At 37.2% G+C, this 19,222-nt stretch overlaps 2 protein-coding genes across 3 annotated transcripts in view; one reads left to right on the plus strand and one right to left on the minus strand.

The window, feature by feature from the left end:
* LOC136033564 (rab3 GTPase-activating protein catalytic subunit-like) overlaps nucleotides 1–19,222 on the minus strand; it is a 424,515-nt gene that overhangs the window by 140,752 nt on the left and 264,541 nt on the right. The gene's annotated exons all lie outside the window — the stretch shown is intronic.
* Nucleotides 17,063–19,222, plus strand: part of LOC136033563 (uncharacterized) — a 67,764-nt gene continuing 65,604 nt past the window's right edge. Inside the window, exon 1 of the mRNA XM_065714321.1 lies at nucleotides 17,063–17,175. The gene's annotated coding sequence lies outside the window, so the exon portion shown is untranslated. The remainder of the gene's footprint in view (nucleotides 17,176–19,222) is intronic.

Here is a 19,222-nt window from a genome sequence, read left to right on the forward strand (position 1 = left end):
AAAATCAATGTTACCACCCTGGCCTGGAAGAATGTACTAAATCTGATAGGAAAAATTTACTACATCCAATCTCTTTTTACTAAATGATCCAACAATTTTTTTTCACTGTTTTAAAAGTAGAGTAGAGAGAAAGAGTCAAACTTTAGCGTAAAGAGCGCGGCGTTGAGGAGGGAACAGCCCCTTTCATATACGGAGTAATTTCTGTTCGTTTCAAGTTTTAATGTCGCTCCTTACTTTCAGTTAAAAAGCTTGTTTTTTTTTTATTTAATTTCTGAAAGTTTTTGAATTAATGCATGTTTTGATTTTGGCTCTCCGCGCATGAATAATTAAAACGAAATTTGCATTTTAATTTATTTTTTCGGTTAAATGGCTTTCTCATGTTTTGATCGGACGATTTTGAGAAAAAAAGAGCGGGGTAATAGGCCTAGTTACCCTCCAATTTTTTGGTTACTTAAAAACGCACCCAGAACTTTTAATTTTATGAACATTCTTACTAGTAAAAATAACGAACTTCTAAATCCGTATGTTTTTATTACGTATATGAGGGTGTTCGCCCTCCCGTCAATAACTCGCTCTTTACACTAAAGCTAAAATTTGGTCCCAATTCCTTAAGAATGACCCCTTAATCACAAAGGCCGTAGAATAAATAGTTGAAAGTAATAAAATTACTTTAGCGTAAAGAGTGAGGTATTAGGAGGAGGTGAACACCTCATATCCGTAATAATTTCTGTTCGTTTTGTGTTTTAGTGCTACTCCTTACTTTCAGTTGAAGAAACTTTTTCGTATTTATTTTTTCATTGCTCTTTAAAAAAATGCTAAAAAACTCTGCGCCCCATTCATGGAAATTCTCTTCACCCATGACGAATTCCTCAATGGAAAGTTCCCCTGGCATTACCCCCTCCCCTCAACCCCACCTCAACAAAAACAAATCCCCCTGAGAGTGCCTGTACACTCCCCAATAACCATTGCTATGCGTAAACACTGGTTAAAGCTTGTAACTTGCAGCCCCTCCCACGGGGACTGTGGGGGAGTAAGTCATCCCCAAAGACATAGGTTTTAGGTTTTTTTGACTATGTTGAACAAAATGGCTATCTCAGAATTTTGATCCGTTTACTTTGGGGAAAAAATGAGCATGGGAGGGGGCCTAGGTGCCCTCCAATTTTTTCGGTTAATTAAAAAGGGCACTAGAACTTTCAATTTCCGTTAGAATGAGCCCTCTTGCGACATTCTAGGACCACTGGGTCGATACGATCACCCCTGGAAAAAAACAAAAAAAACAAACACGCATCCGCGATCTGTCTTATGGCAAAAAATACAAAATTTCACATTTTTGTAAATAGGAGCTTGAAACTTCCACTATAGGGTTCTCTTATACGCTGAATCTGATGGTGTGATTTTTGTTAAGATTCTATGACTTTTAAGGGGTGTTTTCCCACTATTTTCTAAAATAAGGCAAATTTTCTCAGGCTCGTAGCTTTTGATGGGTAAAACTAAACTTGATGAAACTTATATATTTAAAATCAGCATTAAAATGCTATTCTTTTGATGTAACTATTGGTACCAAAATTCCGCTTTTTAGAGTTTCGGTTACTATTGAGCCGGGTCGCTGGTTACTACAGTTCGTTCCCACGAACTGTTTGATCATACCACCAGATCTAGCATATTAGGGAATCCTACAGTAGAGCTCTGAAGCTCCTATATACAAAAATGTGAAAACTTCCGTTTTTGACCACAAGAAAGATTTGTTTCTTCTGCGTGTTTATTCGTTTGCTAGTTTTTTCGTTGTTTTTTTTCAGGGGTGATCGCATCGAACCACTGATCCAAGAAAATTGGGAGAGAGCTCATTTGACCGTAAATCAAAAAAGTTCTTACGCACTTCGTAAGTGCCCCTTCCCATACCCCTTTTTCTACGAAGTCGTCCGATTAAAATTTTAAATAGCCATTTTTTTGAGCATAGTAGAAAAGTCCAATAACTATGCCTTTGGATGTAACATGACACCCCACATCCCTTAGGGAAAGGGCTGTAAATTTCAAAATTTACCCATTTATTTATGTATAGCTTTTGTTATTGGGAAGTATAAAGACATTTTCCTGTGGCAGGAGGGAATTTTCTGCTTGGGAGGATTTTCCACGGTGAAGTTTTTCGAGGGGAAGGAAGTTTCCAGAGGTGAGTTTTCCAGGGGAAAGTTTACACTGAGTAGATTCACCAGAGTTCCTATGCGAAATTCTTTTTATTTGTCTTTCTTTTTCTCTGTGGAGTAAGCTGGCCATGTGGAGATGTTCTGGGGAAATTTTTCAGCCGCGTTGGAGTTATCTAGAAGATTTTCCATGACAGGGAGGAATTTTCCAGGGAAAACTTTCTCCATGGAGGAACTTTCTGCGGGAGTAACTTTCCATTGGGTAAGGGGGGATTTCCGACATGAAATTGAGAAGCGATCAAAAATTAAAGTCTTTTCGAATGAAAGTATGCTAAGAAGAATTTTTCAGGCATAATCGTCCGCAAGAAACTTCTTGTAGGATTTTCACCGAGGATGGAATTTTTCGGGGGTATTTTGGCCTCATTTACGATTTCGCCTTTTAAAAGTCAAGTGACAAATAGAAGCCCTGCATTTCAGTCTTTGTTCAGCTATAGCAGAGCAAATACTGGGACCGCCTCCAGAGCCTCAAGGAAATCACCTATTGGCAGTCGCCCATGTCCCTCTATAATAGCTTCTCTTCAGCACAACTAATTTGTCGTAGTTACGTCATCTCTCCTTAACCTATTTAAAAAATAAATTCTCTTTAAAAATAAAAATAACCTTTAAAAATAACCTCTTTAAAAATAAAAAATATTTTTCTCTGCAGAAACAAAGAATGATTTGGTGGCTTAAAAAAATATGTCACAAAAATAAACCAGTGAATAACAAACCTTAGAGCCCTATCCAAGATTTCCGGTTAGGGGGATAAGATAACAAAGAAATTTGTGTCCGGTGGTTTAACAAAAGAATTAAGAAGAAAGGTCTTCTTAATACTTTTACTGAATGATTCTTAATTCTTTTTATTGGAGGTAATAACCTCCCATAAACGTTATTACGGTCTTAAATACCAGTGGTGTCAACTTCTGGAAATAAAAGGTGGGCCAAAAGTCACTGACCATTTTTATTTTTCCATATAATTTTTATTTCTTAATATTGTATATTTTCTTCATGTTTTTATTTTTTTTCAGATCCTGGAAATTAATTATGGAGAATTTCAGTACCGTACAACGTACGGTATATAACGTGATATACGTGATATACATGGTATACGTACGTGATAAAAAATCAATTTCCACCGCCTTGACTTTATGATACTAAAATTTCATGCATATAACTGTTAAAATAAAAAAGTTATTTATAATTGAAATGGGTCAGTGACTTTTGGCCCACCCAGCGTAAGAATGTAAAAATGTGTTTTGTGAAATCTATTTTTCACTTTTTTAAATTTTCAATGAAAATAACAATTTTTTAATGAAGACGCCAAAAAGTAGCTATCAGAGTCTGTATAAGGACAAATAAATGGCGTGAGAAAATCCTCCCCTTTCCCCTAGTGACGCCACGGCTCAAACAGCGTTTTTTGTATGGATTTTAAAGAGCGATCTATGAATAAGATAAATATTCTTTAGTTTTTTTAGGAGAAATAGTCTTTTTATCCGTATTTTTACGACTAACTAAGAGAAATATTTAAGGAGGAGAAGGTTTAAAACCAGTAAGCCCCCTCCCCTAGATGCGGTCCCATCACAGCACAATAATCACTCCTTTCCTCATTGAAAGACATAGAGTCTCCCAGTCTGTAAAACTAGTTGCTTGACATTAAATAACAGCTGTTGGCTAAGTAGACATATACTATGCAGACTAAACAGTTGAATGCTTAGTCTGCTAAGGCTATACTAAGAAGTTGATAAGTTGCCCATATATACTTAGATATATATATATATATATATATATATATATATATATATATATATATATATATATATATATATATATATATATATATATATATATATATATATATACATATATATACATATATATATATATATATATATATATATATATATATATATATATATATATATATATATATATATATATATATATATATATATATACTAGCTGTTGGTGGGGCGCTTCGCGCCCCCCAAGCCCCCCCCCCCGCGCGCGTAAATCGTTACGCGCCATATTAGTGACGCGCCATTGTAGTTGTGTCCCTGTGTCCCACCTGTGAATATAGATAGATTTATATATGTGTTTCAAACTACGTAAAACTTGCGAATATACAACATTCTTGGCTTTCCCATTGTCTGTGCATATACAAAGCCTTATGTACTAATAATGACGTCATATGCAAACGCTCTTTTTACAAACAAACAAACATGCATACACACAACTCGTTTTTATATAGATAGACAGATAGATAGATACAATACAAATTAACTGAGTAAAACTTGCGAATATACAACATTCTTCGCTGTCCAAATGTCGCTGCATATAAATAGATTGTCAGGTTTACCTACCCTCGAACATGCAACGTACAATTGTCCATGGGAAAAACAATCAGTATTGAGATCTATACCACATTTTTCTAATGATTGACCTTGAGCTTTGTTAATGGAGATTGCAAATGCTAATCGAATTGGGAATTGCAATCTTTTAAATTGAAAAGTCAGATCCGTTGGAATCATGGGAATGTGAGGAACAAGAACAGCCTCACCCTCAAAAGGCCCTGTCAAGATTGTGGCCTCTATTAGGTTTTCCATTGTTTTTTTTTTTACGGCAAGTCGCGTGCCATTGCAAAGCTTTGGTGGGTTGATATTCCTTAAAAGTATTATTGGTACGCCTATTTTTAGTTGTAGCACGTGTGGTGGAAACCCTGAAAGATCCACGCAATTTAAAAATTCACATGGATAATTAACCGCTTCATTTGGTTCCAAAACTGTGTCGACTGACTTGTAAAGGACTGCCTGGTCTCGAATCTTGGTCAAAACAATATTGTTGATTTCGTGGACGTCTATATTTTTGGGTGCAAGAATCGCTCTTTCACTTAACCATTTAGTTTAGCCTTATTTCACTTAGCCTTTTCCCTTAGAATTGGGAATTGCAATCTTTTAAATTGCAAAAGGCAGATCCGTTGGAATCATGGGAATGCGAGGAATAAGAACAGCCTCACCCTCAAAAGGCGCTGTCAAGATTGTGGCCTCTATTAGGTTTTCCATTGTGTTTTTTTACGGCAAGTCGCGTGCCATTGCAAAGCTTTGGTGGGTTGATATTTCTTAAAAGTATTATTGGTACGCCTATTTTTAGTTGTAGCACGTGTGGTGGAAACCCTGAAAGATCCACGGAATTTAAAAATTCAGATGGATAATTAACCGCTTCATTTGGTTCCAAAACTGTGTCGACTGACTTGTAAAGGTCTCGAATCTTGGTCAAAACAATATTGTTGATTTCGTGGACGTCTATATTTTTGGGTGCAAGAATCGCTCTTTCACTTAGCCATTTATTATTTGTATAATTGTTTAGAATATTCGGAAATACTTTTTCAATCAATTCATTTTTGGACGTCACTAAATTACAGAAATCAGCAGGTAGTTGTATACGTCCTGAAACTAGTCTACTGGGAGCTTTCCGTTTCCAATTGCCAGCAATTGATCTGAAAATGTTTGACCAGAGTCATCGTTTTGCAATCGGACACGCATATTTGTAGTTAATTTTAATGTTTTTACGTGTGCACATAAATTATAATTTTTCAGGCAAGCATTCATTTTGTCTGCAGGAGTTGATCTAGGTATTATAGGTAATGTTTGCCTGAAATCTCCCGCAAGCAATATTAATGTGCTGCCAAAGGGTTTCGACTTCCCTCGCAAATCTTTCAAGCATTGATCCAGAGCCTCGAGCAATTTTTTGTGTGCCATTGTGCACTCATCCCAAATAATAAGTTATGCATTGCTGCAATACTTTACCCATCCCAGATGATTTGGAAATATTGCACGTGGGAGTTTCTGTAGAATGCAAATTCAGAGGCAATTTCAAAGCGGAATGAGCAGTTCTTCCACCAGGCAGCAATGTTGCGGCTATTCCGGACGACGCAATTGCCAACGCTATATCATTTTTTGATCGAATTGATGCCAGAATCAGTTTTATCACAAACGTTTTACCAGTACCTCCTGGTGCATCCAAAAAGAAAATTTCTCCAACGATGTTATCGACACAATGCATTATCGTATCATAAATGTCTTTTTGTTCCGACGTTAACTTGGAAATGTTATTTTGTACATACGACAATAGGTCACTCGTACTGTAACTTTGTTCACGATCCAATTCTACACATGTCGAAACAGCAGCGATACGGTTAGGTGAAGGCATTCCCAAATCCTGAAGAGGTTTGTTTGCCATACGTACGCACAAATCTTCTATTACAACTAAAGTGTAGTTATACATTTCTGATGTAAAATCAAAAGTCATATCTGACGTCTCTAACTGTTTTCGATGGAGTATATCTTCGGACATTTTTGACTTATATTTTTGCCATAACTCTGTAGGAGCTGATGGAGAGCAAGTTGTTAAAATGATGCCAAACAATGCACGAATTTGACTTGGAGTTGACGTTTCGCACGCGTCATTGATGCAGTTATCCCAGTGTTGGTCATTCTCCAATAAATTCAGAGCTTGGCATGCACTACGGTAAGTGTCATGTATAGTACCGTTTACAGTTCTCAAATACTCAAAGGATGTCGGACCGGGTACATTCACCAAAAGCAGGCGTAGAAAGAAGCATTCATGTTGATTGGGGTTAACGGTGTAGAGTCTTCCTATCGTGGTATGTTTGAAGATGGTAGGTAGGCCGTCGACTGACTTACCCTGTTTTCGACGTTCAAATACTTTATTTTTAGTGTTCCACGTGTAATACGAAAGCACTTCAGTATACAGCAGTTTTTTTGCAAAAGAATCATTTTTGCAAAGCGAAAAGAAACCGGTTAACTTTGTATCTGGTGGATTCAGGGCTCTTTGTTGCACGTTGGTTTCCGAGAAATAAACACGTTGACCATTCTGTAAATGTACTGCTAAATGAACAACAGCTGGACTACGTTCATGTATCGGAAATGAAAGAATTCGCCAAACAGCTTCATTACTGCTTATGTATCTTCCAGCCTGATATTGTACGGTTTCGTCGATATCTTTGATTTCGGGCTGCAAGCCAAAAACTGCCATGTCACTGCGTTTGTTGACGTATTTACATATGTATTTGATTGCCTTTATGGAGTTACAGTATTCAACATTTATGTGTGCATTAAATGTTTTTGATAATAATGGGGAATATGGAACAACCCACTGGTTATCTACTTCGATGATGGTACCGTTACGCTTCTTTATTATTGCTGTTTTACCGCCATCTTCAGTAGATCTTCTTCTATATTGTGGGTAACCATCACTGCCAGTAATTGTGTTGGATACTAAAAGTCGAGGATATTGCTTTGTGCACCTTCCTTTGGCCATGCATGGTGAATTTTCGTTCAGTGCACCGCAAGGTCCATGTATCATATTTTTTACAATAATATCATGTAACTCCTTATCGACATTTTCATCAGGTATTTCAGCGGAAATCACATCATCAATTTCGTTCGAAGTGATTTTTTTATGTAGCCAGATTAGTATATGTGCGTGTGGCAAATATCGTTTTTGCCATTCCACTGAGTACATCCAGCATCGCACTGACCCAAACACTTCAAAATTTACTATGTAGTTTATCAGTGATTTCAACTTTTGCCGGAAGACACGGGCTGTAATGTCATGTCTATGAACCGCCGATTGTCCTTGAAGTAAAAGCTGCAGTATCTCGTCCCATGATTGATTACATGTAAATGTAATAAATAAATCTGGACGACCATAGAGACGAACATAAACAATAGCATCTTGAGCATATTCATACATATGACGGGGACTGCCAGCATATGACGAAGGTAAAATTGTTAATCTTCCAACGTTTGTGGTATTACCGTCATTTATAGCTGCATCTCGCAAATGAATGTATTGTTCAGAGCGGAGCTTGGTCTGATTCAGGCGGATATATAGCAAACGTTCTGATTCAATTTTAGCATACATATCAACGACGAATTGGTGAAACAATTGACGGCATTTTAAAATATAATTTTCTTCATCCTGCCGAATCATTAGTCTATAGGAATAATAATGCATTGCACTGCATTTCTTATTCATTTCTTTGTTAGTGGCTGGATTCATCAATTTAATATTAAAGTGATAGCCGTCGGCTCCATCCCAAAAAATGATAGGATATTGTAGGGCATCGTAGCATCGATGAGTTTCAGCAATTCTTAACAAATGAGCGTTTCGCTTATGAAGAATAATATCTAGAGGTAAAAACTGATCACCGACCATAACGATTGCCACTCCGTCGATAGTTGGAGCATTGTATCTACGCACATGTTGGCCAGGAGGCGTTTTGTCAGCGGAAATAACAATTTTATGCGTATCAGTAGGCATCAAATCGATGGCTGTTTTGAACAGGCGCACTAAATTATTATTTTCGTGGAAAAGATGTTGCAATTGGGAAACGATTGTCCTTTCAACGTTGGGAGAAATTTCGCAACGTGCATTCAATTCAGAATTTCTATCACTGATGAAGTATAATTTTAAAAATTTATGATTCTCGCCTGAGAATGGTAGAAGGGACGCTGCTCTATGATAAATTTGCCCTTTTACTTTGAAAGTAGACATAAATTGATCTGGATTTTCGATTTGGGCTCCAAACGACGTCATTTGGAAACATGAGTTATATTTTCTGATTTGTGACAAAAAACGCTTAGATTCTGACGTAGTTCCAGTAAGGAAAGTCTTCAATGGCTCTGGTGGTGCAGCCAATAGAGGAAGTTTAACTTTTCCTGAGGCGCAACACATTCCCATTGTTTCACCATTGAATTTCAAGGCCTTGCAATAGGGACAAATTTTAGACATAGTCCCGATTTGAACACATCTACTCAAGCTATAATCATCGACTGGGCTGTACCTGAATGCCAGGCGATAACTTTCAGGTTGTTCTGATTCCTCGGCACGCTTTCTTTTCTTACTTTCTCTATCAGCAGCAAGCCTGATTTCTTGCTGTTCTTGTGATTCCTCGACACGCCTTCTTTTTTCACTTTCTCTTTTAGCAGCAAGTCTGTTTCATGTTGCTCTGGTAGTTCCTTGGCACGCCTTCTTTTTTCACTTTCTCTTTTAGCAGCAAGTCTGATTTCGCGTTGCTCTGGTAGTTCCTCGGCACGCTTTCTGTTCTTTCTTTCTCTATCAGCCTCAAGCCTGTTTCTTTGCTGTTCTTTTGATTCCTCGGCACGCTTTCTTTTCTTACTTTCTTTATCAGCCTCAAGCCTGTTTCCTTGCTGTTCTTTTGATTCCTCGGCACGCTTTCTTTTCTTACTTTCTCTATCAGCAGCAAGTTTTTTGGCATAGACTCTTTGAGCATCTTCCTCGGCTATTGCCATTGTAAGTTAATCAGTCATTTTACAGTTAAACATTAATAGATTTCTACGTGAACGCATGTCTTAAATATCTTTAATGACGTCACCGTCATAACAAAAATGACGACAACTAACTTCATGACGTCAGTCAACACGCAAACATGACGCCACCGGACAGACAGACCCACACATCCACAGACAACTTATTTATATATATATATATATATATATATATATATATATATATCATGAAAAGAGAAATCACCAATGCTACAGCACAAACACAAAAAAAAAAAAAAAAAAAAAAAAAAAAAAAAAAAAAAAAAAAAAAAAAAAAAAAAAAAAAAAAAAAAAAAGGAGACAGAAGGAGAAAAGGAAGACTGTTTTCTTAAATTAGTGATTAATATAGACCAGCACTTGAATGAGGCCTTAACCCTACTCATCCATACAATCACATAGGTCAAACAGCATAGCCACACACAATCAACCATAAAGAATAATCCATGGACAGGCAGTCATGTCGTCAATAAGTATAAGTCGTCATTTACCAAACAATAGAAAAAATAATATAGACAAATAATTAAGAGGCAACACCCAACATAAGGGCTCATCAGGAGAATACACTGGCCTATATAGGGTTTCGCCACTCTAAATTCTCTACCCAGCACAGTGTTGTGGCTACCACAGAATATCCATGGCATCCCCGCGTCAGGTATCACCCCCAAAATACATGCCTATGAAAAAAACAGCAAATGTAAAACAACCAAGTAAAACCAAAGCAAGCTTATCCTGTTAATATATCCCTCCCTTTAGCAACAATAGGTAAACTAAATATTATAAATTTACCAAATCACAAATATTAACACATTGCAAAAAACCTGAATGAACTAAACATATATATATATATATATATATATATATATATATATATATATATATATATATATATATATAAGTTGTTTGTGGGTTATGTCTGTCTGTCTGTCTGTCCGCATATGACGTCTGAATCATTTCATCATATACCAATTCAAAAACGAAAGTATACAAGCTGATGTAGCTGAGTTGGTAACGCGGTATGTTCCAAGTTCTAGGTTCGAGAGATTCCAAGTTCGAACCTTGAATACAAAAGAAGAAAAACACTAAAAAAGGTAGTCTGTCCGCATAGTCTGTCTGTCTACAAAAAAACTAAAAAGGAAAAAAACTAAAAAAACTAAAAAAGCTAGAATACTAAAAAAAAACTAATAAAAGTTAAAAAACTAAAAACTAAAAAAGAAAAAAAACTAAAAAAACGTAAAAACTACAAAACTAAAACCTAAAAAAAACTAAAACGAAAGAAAAACTAAAAGCTAATAAAAAAAACTAAAAAAACTAAAAACCGAAAAAGAAAAAAGACTAAAATGAAAAAAGAAAAAACTAAAAAAGCTAAAAATAATAAAACTAAAAGACACAGGGACGCAACTACAATGGCGCGTAACTAATATTGGTAGGGACACAAGGAAGAAAAAAAACTAAAAAAAAAAGTAAAAACCAAAAAAAAACTAAAAAGAATATAAATGACGACCGGGACACAGGGACACAAGTACAACGGGGACGCCGGGGGGCACAGGGGGACCGGGACACAAATGACGACCGACACAGAGGGAATAGGTGCGAAGCGCCCCACCAACTAGGTGTTGGGTTGGCGCGAAGCGCCACCCCAACAGCTAGTATATATATATATATATATATATATATATATATATATATAAAATATAAGTTGTTTGTCTGTCTGTCGACTGACGTCATGTTTGTGTGTCGACTGACGTCATGTTTGTCGACTGAGGTCATTATAAGGATTGAGCTGTATGTCGTCATGAAGTTGTTTCTCGTCTGACGTCATGTTTGTCGACTAACGAAACTACAGACCGGGACGCCGGGACACAAATGACGTGTTATGTCTGTTATAACGTAATAGAGGCAACAATCTTGACAGGGCCTTTTGAGGGTGAGGCTTTTCTTATTCCACGCATTCTCATGATTCCAAAGGATCTGCCTTTTCAACCTAAAAGATTGCAATTCCCAATTTGATTAGCATATTTAGTTTTCAGTCCAGAACCACTAAAGCTATTATGTAAATATCAAAAATATTTATGTTGTCTGAGCAATTAATTTTTAGTTTTTATTTCAAAATAGAAAATAACCTGACAATTTTAGAATTATATCTATCTATATATATAAAAATAAGTTGTCTGTCTGTGGATCAGGTGACGTCATGTTTCTGTGTCGACTGGCGTCATGAAGTTAGTTGTCGTCATTTTTGCTATGACGGTGACGCCATTAAAGATATTTAAGACATATATGTTCAAGTAGAAATCTATTAATGTTTAAGTTTAAAATGACTGATGAACTTACAATGGCAAAAGCCGATGAAGATGCTCAAAGAGTCTATGCCAAAAAACTTGCTGCTGATAGAAAAAGTCAGAAAAGAAAGCGTGCGAGGAATCAAAAGAACAGCAAGGAAACAGGCTTGAGGCTAAAGAACGCAAAACCGCGCAGTTAGATGAAGATCCACCTGGACAGCGAGAGTCAAAACATATCAAAACTGAAAATGATAGCGATGATGATTGGCTTTGGGATCTTGACTTGGATAAGGTCATCAATGCCTACCAGATTTTAGTTAAAAAAACAAAGGTTCGGCGATATGTATTTCATAGTGAAGCTGAAAAATAAAGAAGAAAAAGAAAACTGAAAAAAGAAAAAATGTAAAAAACTAAAAAATACTAAAAAGAAAAAACACTCAAAGAGAAATTACAGACCGGGACACAAATGACGACCGGGACAGAGGGAATATAAATAATGACCGGGACACTCAAGGAGAAATTACAGACGGGGATACCGGGACACAAATGACAACCGGGACACAGGCAATATAAATGACGACCAGGACACAGGTATTTAAGAATATCGTTCAAAGACAAATTTTTAATTGTAAGAAGACCGTTGAAAGAGAAATTTCTAATTGTAAAATGACTGAAGAACCTACAATGGCAACACCCGAGGAAGCTGCTCAAAACGAATGTATTCACGCCGAAGTAGCTGAGTTGGTAAAGCGTTATGTTTCAGGTTCTAGGTCCGAGAGGCTCCAGGTTTGAACCTTGGCTTTAGCATTAATACAAAAGAAGAAAAAAACTAAAAAAGGTAAAAACTACAAAAAAACTAAAAAGAAAATATATATATATATATATATATATTTATATATATCATCTTTTCCACAAAAATAATAATTTAGTGCTTCTGCTTAAAAACAGCAATCGAATTGATGCCTCCCGATACGCAACTATCAACAAAGTGGCAATCGTTGTGGTCGGTGATCAGTTCTTACCTCGAGATAATATTCTTTATAGGCGAAACAATCAGTTGACAAGAATTGCTTAAACTCATCGATGCTACGATGCCCTACAATATCCTGACGAATATAAATGACGCCCGGGACACTCAAATAGAAATCACAGACTGGGACACCGGGACACAAATGACGACGGGGACACAGGGAATATAAATGACGACCCGGACACAGGGACACAACTACAACGGGGACGCCGGGGGGCACAGGGGGATATATAAATGACGACGGCAACAAAGGAAATGGTCGATTAGCAATCACCATCAACAAAGCTCAAGGGCAATCAATAGAATCATGAGGTATAGACCTGAATACGGATTGTTTTCCCATGGACCATTATGCGTTGCATGTTCAAGAGTCGGTAAACCTGACAATCTATTTATATGCACAGACAATGGGACAGCAAAGAATGTTGTATATTCGCAAGTTTTACGTAGTTAAATATATATATATATATATATATATATATATATATATATATATATATATATATATATCTATATTCACAGGTGGGACATAGGGACACAACTACAATGGCGCGTAACTAATATGGCGCGTAACGACTTACGCGCGCGGAGGGGCTTGGGGGGGGGCGAAGCGCCCCCACCAACTAGGTGTTGGGGTGGCGCGAAGCGCCACCCCAACAGCTAGTATATGTATATATATATATATATATATATATATATATATATATATATATATATATATATATATATATATATAAATAAGTTGTCTGTGTGTGTGTGTGTCGAGTGACATCATGTTTGTGTGTCGACTGACGTCATGTTTGTCGACTGACGTCATTATAAGGATTGAGCTGTATGCGTCATGAAGTTGTTTGTCGACTGACGTCATGTTTGTCAACTGATGAAATTACATACCGGGACACAAATGACGACAGGGACACAGGGAATATAAATGACGACCGGGAACCTCAAAGATAAATTACAGACTGGGACACCCGGACACAAATCATGACCGGGACACAGGGAATATAAATGACGACCGGGACACAGGAACACAACTACAACGGGGACGCCGGGGGCACAGGCGGGATATATAAATGACGACCGGGACACAGGGATGGTTCGAATAGAAATTACAGACCGGGACACCGGGACACAAATGACGACCGGGACACAGGGAATATAAATGACGACCGGGACACTCAAAGAGAAATTACAAACTGGGACACCGGGACACAAATGACGACCGGGACACAGGGAATATAAATGACGACCGGGACACTCAAAGAGAAATTACAAACTGGGACACCGGGACACAAATGACGACCGGGACACAGGGAATATAAATGACGACCGCGACACAGGGACACGTCATTAGAATAATGAGGTATAGATCCCCAACAGCTAGTATATATAAATATATATATATATATATATATATATATATATATATATATATATATATATATATATATATATATATATATATATATATATATATAATAAGTTGTTTGTGTGTTGTGTGTTGACTGACGTCATGCATGTTTGTCGACTGACGTCATTGTAAGGATTGAGCATTATGCCGTCATGAAGTTGTTTGTCGACTGACGTCATGTTTGTCGACTGACGAAATTACAGGCCGGGACACCGGGACACAAATGACGACCGGGAAACCGGGACATCTATCTATCTAGATGTGTAAAAATAAGTTGTTTGTGTGTTGTGTTGACTGACTTCATGCATGTTTGTCAACTGACGTCATTATAAGGATTGAGTATTATGCCGTCATGAAGTTGTTTGTCGACTGACGTCATGTTTGTCGACTGTCGAAATTACAGACCGAGATACAAATGACGACCGGGACACCGGGACACAGGGAATATAAATGACGACCGGGACACTCAAAGAGAACTTACAGACTGGGACACCAGGACACAAATAACGACCGGGACACAGGGAATATAAATGATGACCGGGACACAGGGACACAACCACAACGGGGACGCGGAGGGGCACAGGGGGGATATACAAATGACGACGGGGACACAGGGAATGTTCGATTAGCAATCGCCATCAACAAAGCTCAAGGGCAATCATTAGAATAATGAAGTATAGATCTGAATACGGATTGTTTTTCCCATGGACAACTATATGTTGCATGTTCAAGAGTCGGTAAACCTGACAATCTATTTATATGCACAGACAATGGGACAGCGAAGAATGTTGTATATTCGCAAGTTTTACGTAGTTAAAAACATATTTATATATATATATATATATATATATATATATATATATATATATATATATATATATATATATATATATATATATATATATATATATCATGAAAAGAGAAATCACCAATGCTACAGCACAAACACAAAAAAAAAGAAAATAAAATAAAATAAAGAGACAGAAGGAGAAAAGGAAGACTGTTTTCCTAAATTAGTGATTAATATAGACCAGCACTTGAATGAGGCCTTAACCCTACTCATCCATACAATCACATAGGTCAAACAGCATAGCCACACACAATCAACCATAAAGAATAATCCATGGACAGGCAGTCATGTCGTCAATAAGTATAAGTCGTCATTTACCGAACAATAGGCGCTTCGCGCCACCCCAACAGCTAGTATGCTTTTAAACTAAGCGGATAGAAAGTGTACCTGGCAGTTTTTTCTATCTAAATTTAAGCTCAAGAAAAAAATTACTGTCAATCATTATATTTGTTTATCACTGCTTTGTTTGCAGATGCCATTCCGGTTTCAAATACTCCATCATTGAGGGCAACACCGCACCCTTTTCTATTGTTTTACCATAGCAGAGTTCATATGTACATACAAAAGGAAGGAGGAAATTATAATTGCGCTCTTTTGCAGATGCCATTTCGGTTTCAAATACTCCATCATTAAGGGCAACACCGCACCCTTTTCAATCGTTTTACCATAACACAGCTTGTATGTGCAGACAAAAATTTTACAAATGATAAAGGCTTAGGGGGATTCGATGCCTTAAATAGTCAACCCATTTCGTCCATTAACCTATTGTAGCACAGTGGATTGGTGCTCTGCTTGGCAATACGGGGCCCAGGGTTCGATCCCCGCCGCAGCAAGGTTGGGCGACAAGCTTGCTACTTGTTCCTGTAAAAACACCCAGCAACTGAAACGTCGATTCGACGCCCTATGCGCCAGCAATGGCTCTGGAGGATCTTTATCCTTTTTTTTTATTTCGTCCATTATAAACGTTTTCAGTCTGTGTGGCAAAATTATGTAGAACTGTTTGGGCGGTCTTGACATAATTTGTAGAGCTTTGATAACCTACTATCTGGGATTCTTAGAAAAAAACCATTTAGCTTCTCTTTTTTGTGACGTATATAGATATACTCAGTTTAATGAAATTTATTTTAATAGAGAATATAAACTGTGTTTTTTCAATTAAGAGGAACAGAATTTTCTTTCTAAAGTTCGGGAAAGGAAAGACCCAAAAATGTTTTAGCTTGCCTAATAGGAAAGTGCTAAAAGCAATATGCAATTTGATCAATTTGGCAGTTTCGGGAGTTTCTTGTGGTGCAACAAGCTTTGATTTTAAACATTCCCGACACAATTTCACCGTATTTTCAACCGGACTTCAAAGTCAAAACCTCAAATTCTCAACACCTTCTAATGAGATAACTAGTCCCCTGAGTAAATTCCCTCAGGACGTTTTGTCTTTGAGACTGTTGGGTTTTGCTACCTTTTAACGCAATTATATGAAATATATACGTAATAGGACCTAAAATCGAATGTATGTCAAACTTTTTCAAGAATTAAAAAAGGAGGTCGCATAAGGAAAAAAATTGGAATTATTGCAGAAATTAATCACGATCGAAGTCAAACAAATCACGTAAAAATGTAAAGTACTCTTCAACCAATGTCTTAGCGATATACTGCTTTACTTTTTTTATGCCACCATAATTAATCGTCTCTTCAACATATCAAAACCGAGGGACTACCAACTGTCTTTTATACCCGTTCTCTTGTGTCCGACAGTCACTTTTATTCCTCACCCTCTTTGCTGCGTGTCCCAGTCTCAATACGGCTCTAGGTCCGTACCCCTTATCCTACGTAAATGCCTCTGGGGTGCACAAAGTGACCTAGTGCTGAACCCCTTGAATAGGTTGGTCTCATCCTCACAGATCTTAACATCTGTTACGTCTTGTCCCTAAAGCCGCACTGCGTTCGGGTTGTTGACCAGGCATCATAAGCAGTTACAATTAGCGATGCTGATAGATCAGTGCTCAAATTTACCTTTGATTAATGTAAACAATGATACACAAATTGCGCTAGGAGCATCAGGTAAATAAAATTCTGTTTATCTGGATGAGTCTTTTTTAACTTTTCTGGACCACTGACGAAAAATTATACGGCACCGAAAAGATATACGAATGCGGAAAGTATCTTCATTTGGGGCAAAATAATAGAAGAAAAATCATATCTGATTATTTGAAAGTCCCTGGTCAGAAATGAAAACGACCCCCCCCCCCCAAGTAATTTGGACAAAAAATTATTATATAGCCCATGCCTCTTGGCTCTCCGGATGGAGACCCCTCCTGTTCCCCTACCCATTAAAAATGCTGGAGCTGCGCCCCTGCAGAGAGGGACGGGGTTCTTCCATACCACCCGGAACACTACCTCCAAATACACAGATTGTCACGATTTAGACAAATTTTCTGATGTTAGTTTTATATTTTTGGTTTTAGGAGAGTTGCAACAAATCCCTCCCCGTGAAAAAAACACATAAGTGCCAAGCTGAAGCCTTTTTATTTCAATTAATGCATTTAGTTTGAAAATGAATTTAGTTTTTCATAAAACTACATGTTTTATAAAATCTTTTGTGTTTTAGTCATTGTTTCAATCGAAGACTCATTTCGATTGAATAAACCTCTAACCGTCAGTTGGGGAGAGGGACATGTCTCCCATAAATCATCCCCTAGATTTCGAAAGTACTTTATTGGTATTTTCATTGAAAAGTACCTTTTTTTCTTATTTCATTGAAAAAGTTGAAAAAAACAACTGAAAAAATTGAAAGATCAACAAAGCCCCCCCCCTGCATTTTGAAAAATTGATTTCGCCTTCCCTCCAAATTTTCGCGAATTGACATCACTAATAATTTCGTATGTGACATTAGTATTGTACGTTAATTGCACGAAATGACGCAGCCCATCTCTATTTAGTGAGCACTCATCGTAGGGAGGAAGGTAATTGCCTCCACACTCCAACCGTGGAAGAAAGTTGCTATATACTAATTCTGGCACAAGATATTTTTTCATTTTTCGACCCTCCTCCCCCTATGGGAAATTTCTACAGGCTTGCCCCTTAGGAAAGTTTATTGTGAACGTTCTTGCTGTTTTGAGATTGTAGTTTCCACGAATGAATTTGAAAAATGAAAATTTGGAAAAAAAGTCTTGTGAGAAAGCACCGATAATTTTCATTACAAAACGTCCACGAGCAAACAAGGGTAATATTGCAATAAAAGCCCTCTTCTGAATCAAACACTACAATAGCACAATTGTTTTTTGTTTTTTTTATCTGATACTAATTAGAAACTAAATTACCAACACAAATTAAAGCACTTTATGATTGGAAGCAAAGAGTAAAGCAGAGAGCATAGTGTGGTGGAAGAGATGCGTGGATAGTTGTGTTGGTTTCTGGTGCAACGTTATCAAAGCGGTATAATTTGTAGCGTTTTTGGTATAATTTAGAAGTCCTGGTACATTGAGGTACAATTGGAAATTTGTTGGTACAATTCAAATTTTTCTGCACATTTTAGTCAAACTGCTCCTTTCTTGCTCGGATATCTGTTCGAGTTTTAGTTTATTTTCTTCTTTTTGTGGCAAATTCTTAACCTGCAGTTCACATGGTATAAATTATCGTCTTTTGGCAGAATTTTAGTCAGAAAAGTAGTATAGTCTGCTTCAAAGGGTTGGCAACGCTGCTCAGGTAGCTTGGTGCTGCGATGAGTTGTGAGTACTCAGTAGTAGTAGACACATTAACTATTCTAAGCCGCAAATATGCCAGTGAGAATATCATCGAAGTCTCTCAAACTGCATTGGTTCTGAACACTTTCTTTTACTTCTTAAAGAAGGAAAAAAGCGGACTTGGTATTGAGCACCTTAAGCAAGAGGTGCTTGAGTATCTTATGCAAGAGGTGCTTGAGCACCTTAAGCTACCAATAACAATCAACGATTGCTTAGAGGAATTCACCGATTGCCAATCTCCATGGAAGATTCGCAATGCCTATAAAATACAAAGCTTCGAAGCAAACACAAGTTACCTTTAGGTAAAAAAATGTAATTCTTCAATTTCCCGTCCTCAGGAAATATGTCTGTAGGTTAGTTCGGTC

Source organism: Artemia franciscana, chromosome 12 (assembly GCF_032884065.1).
Source record: "Artemia franciscana chromosome 12, ASM3288406v1, whole genome shotgun sequence".
Classification (NCBI taxonomy): domain Eukaryota; kingdom Metazoa; phylum Arthropoda; class Branchiopoda; order Anostraca; family Artemiidae; genus Artemia; species Artemia franciscana.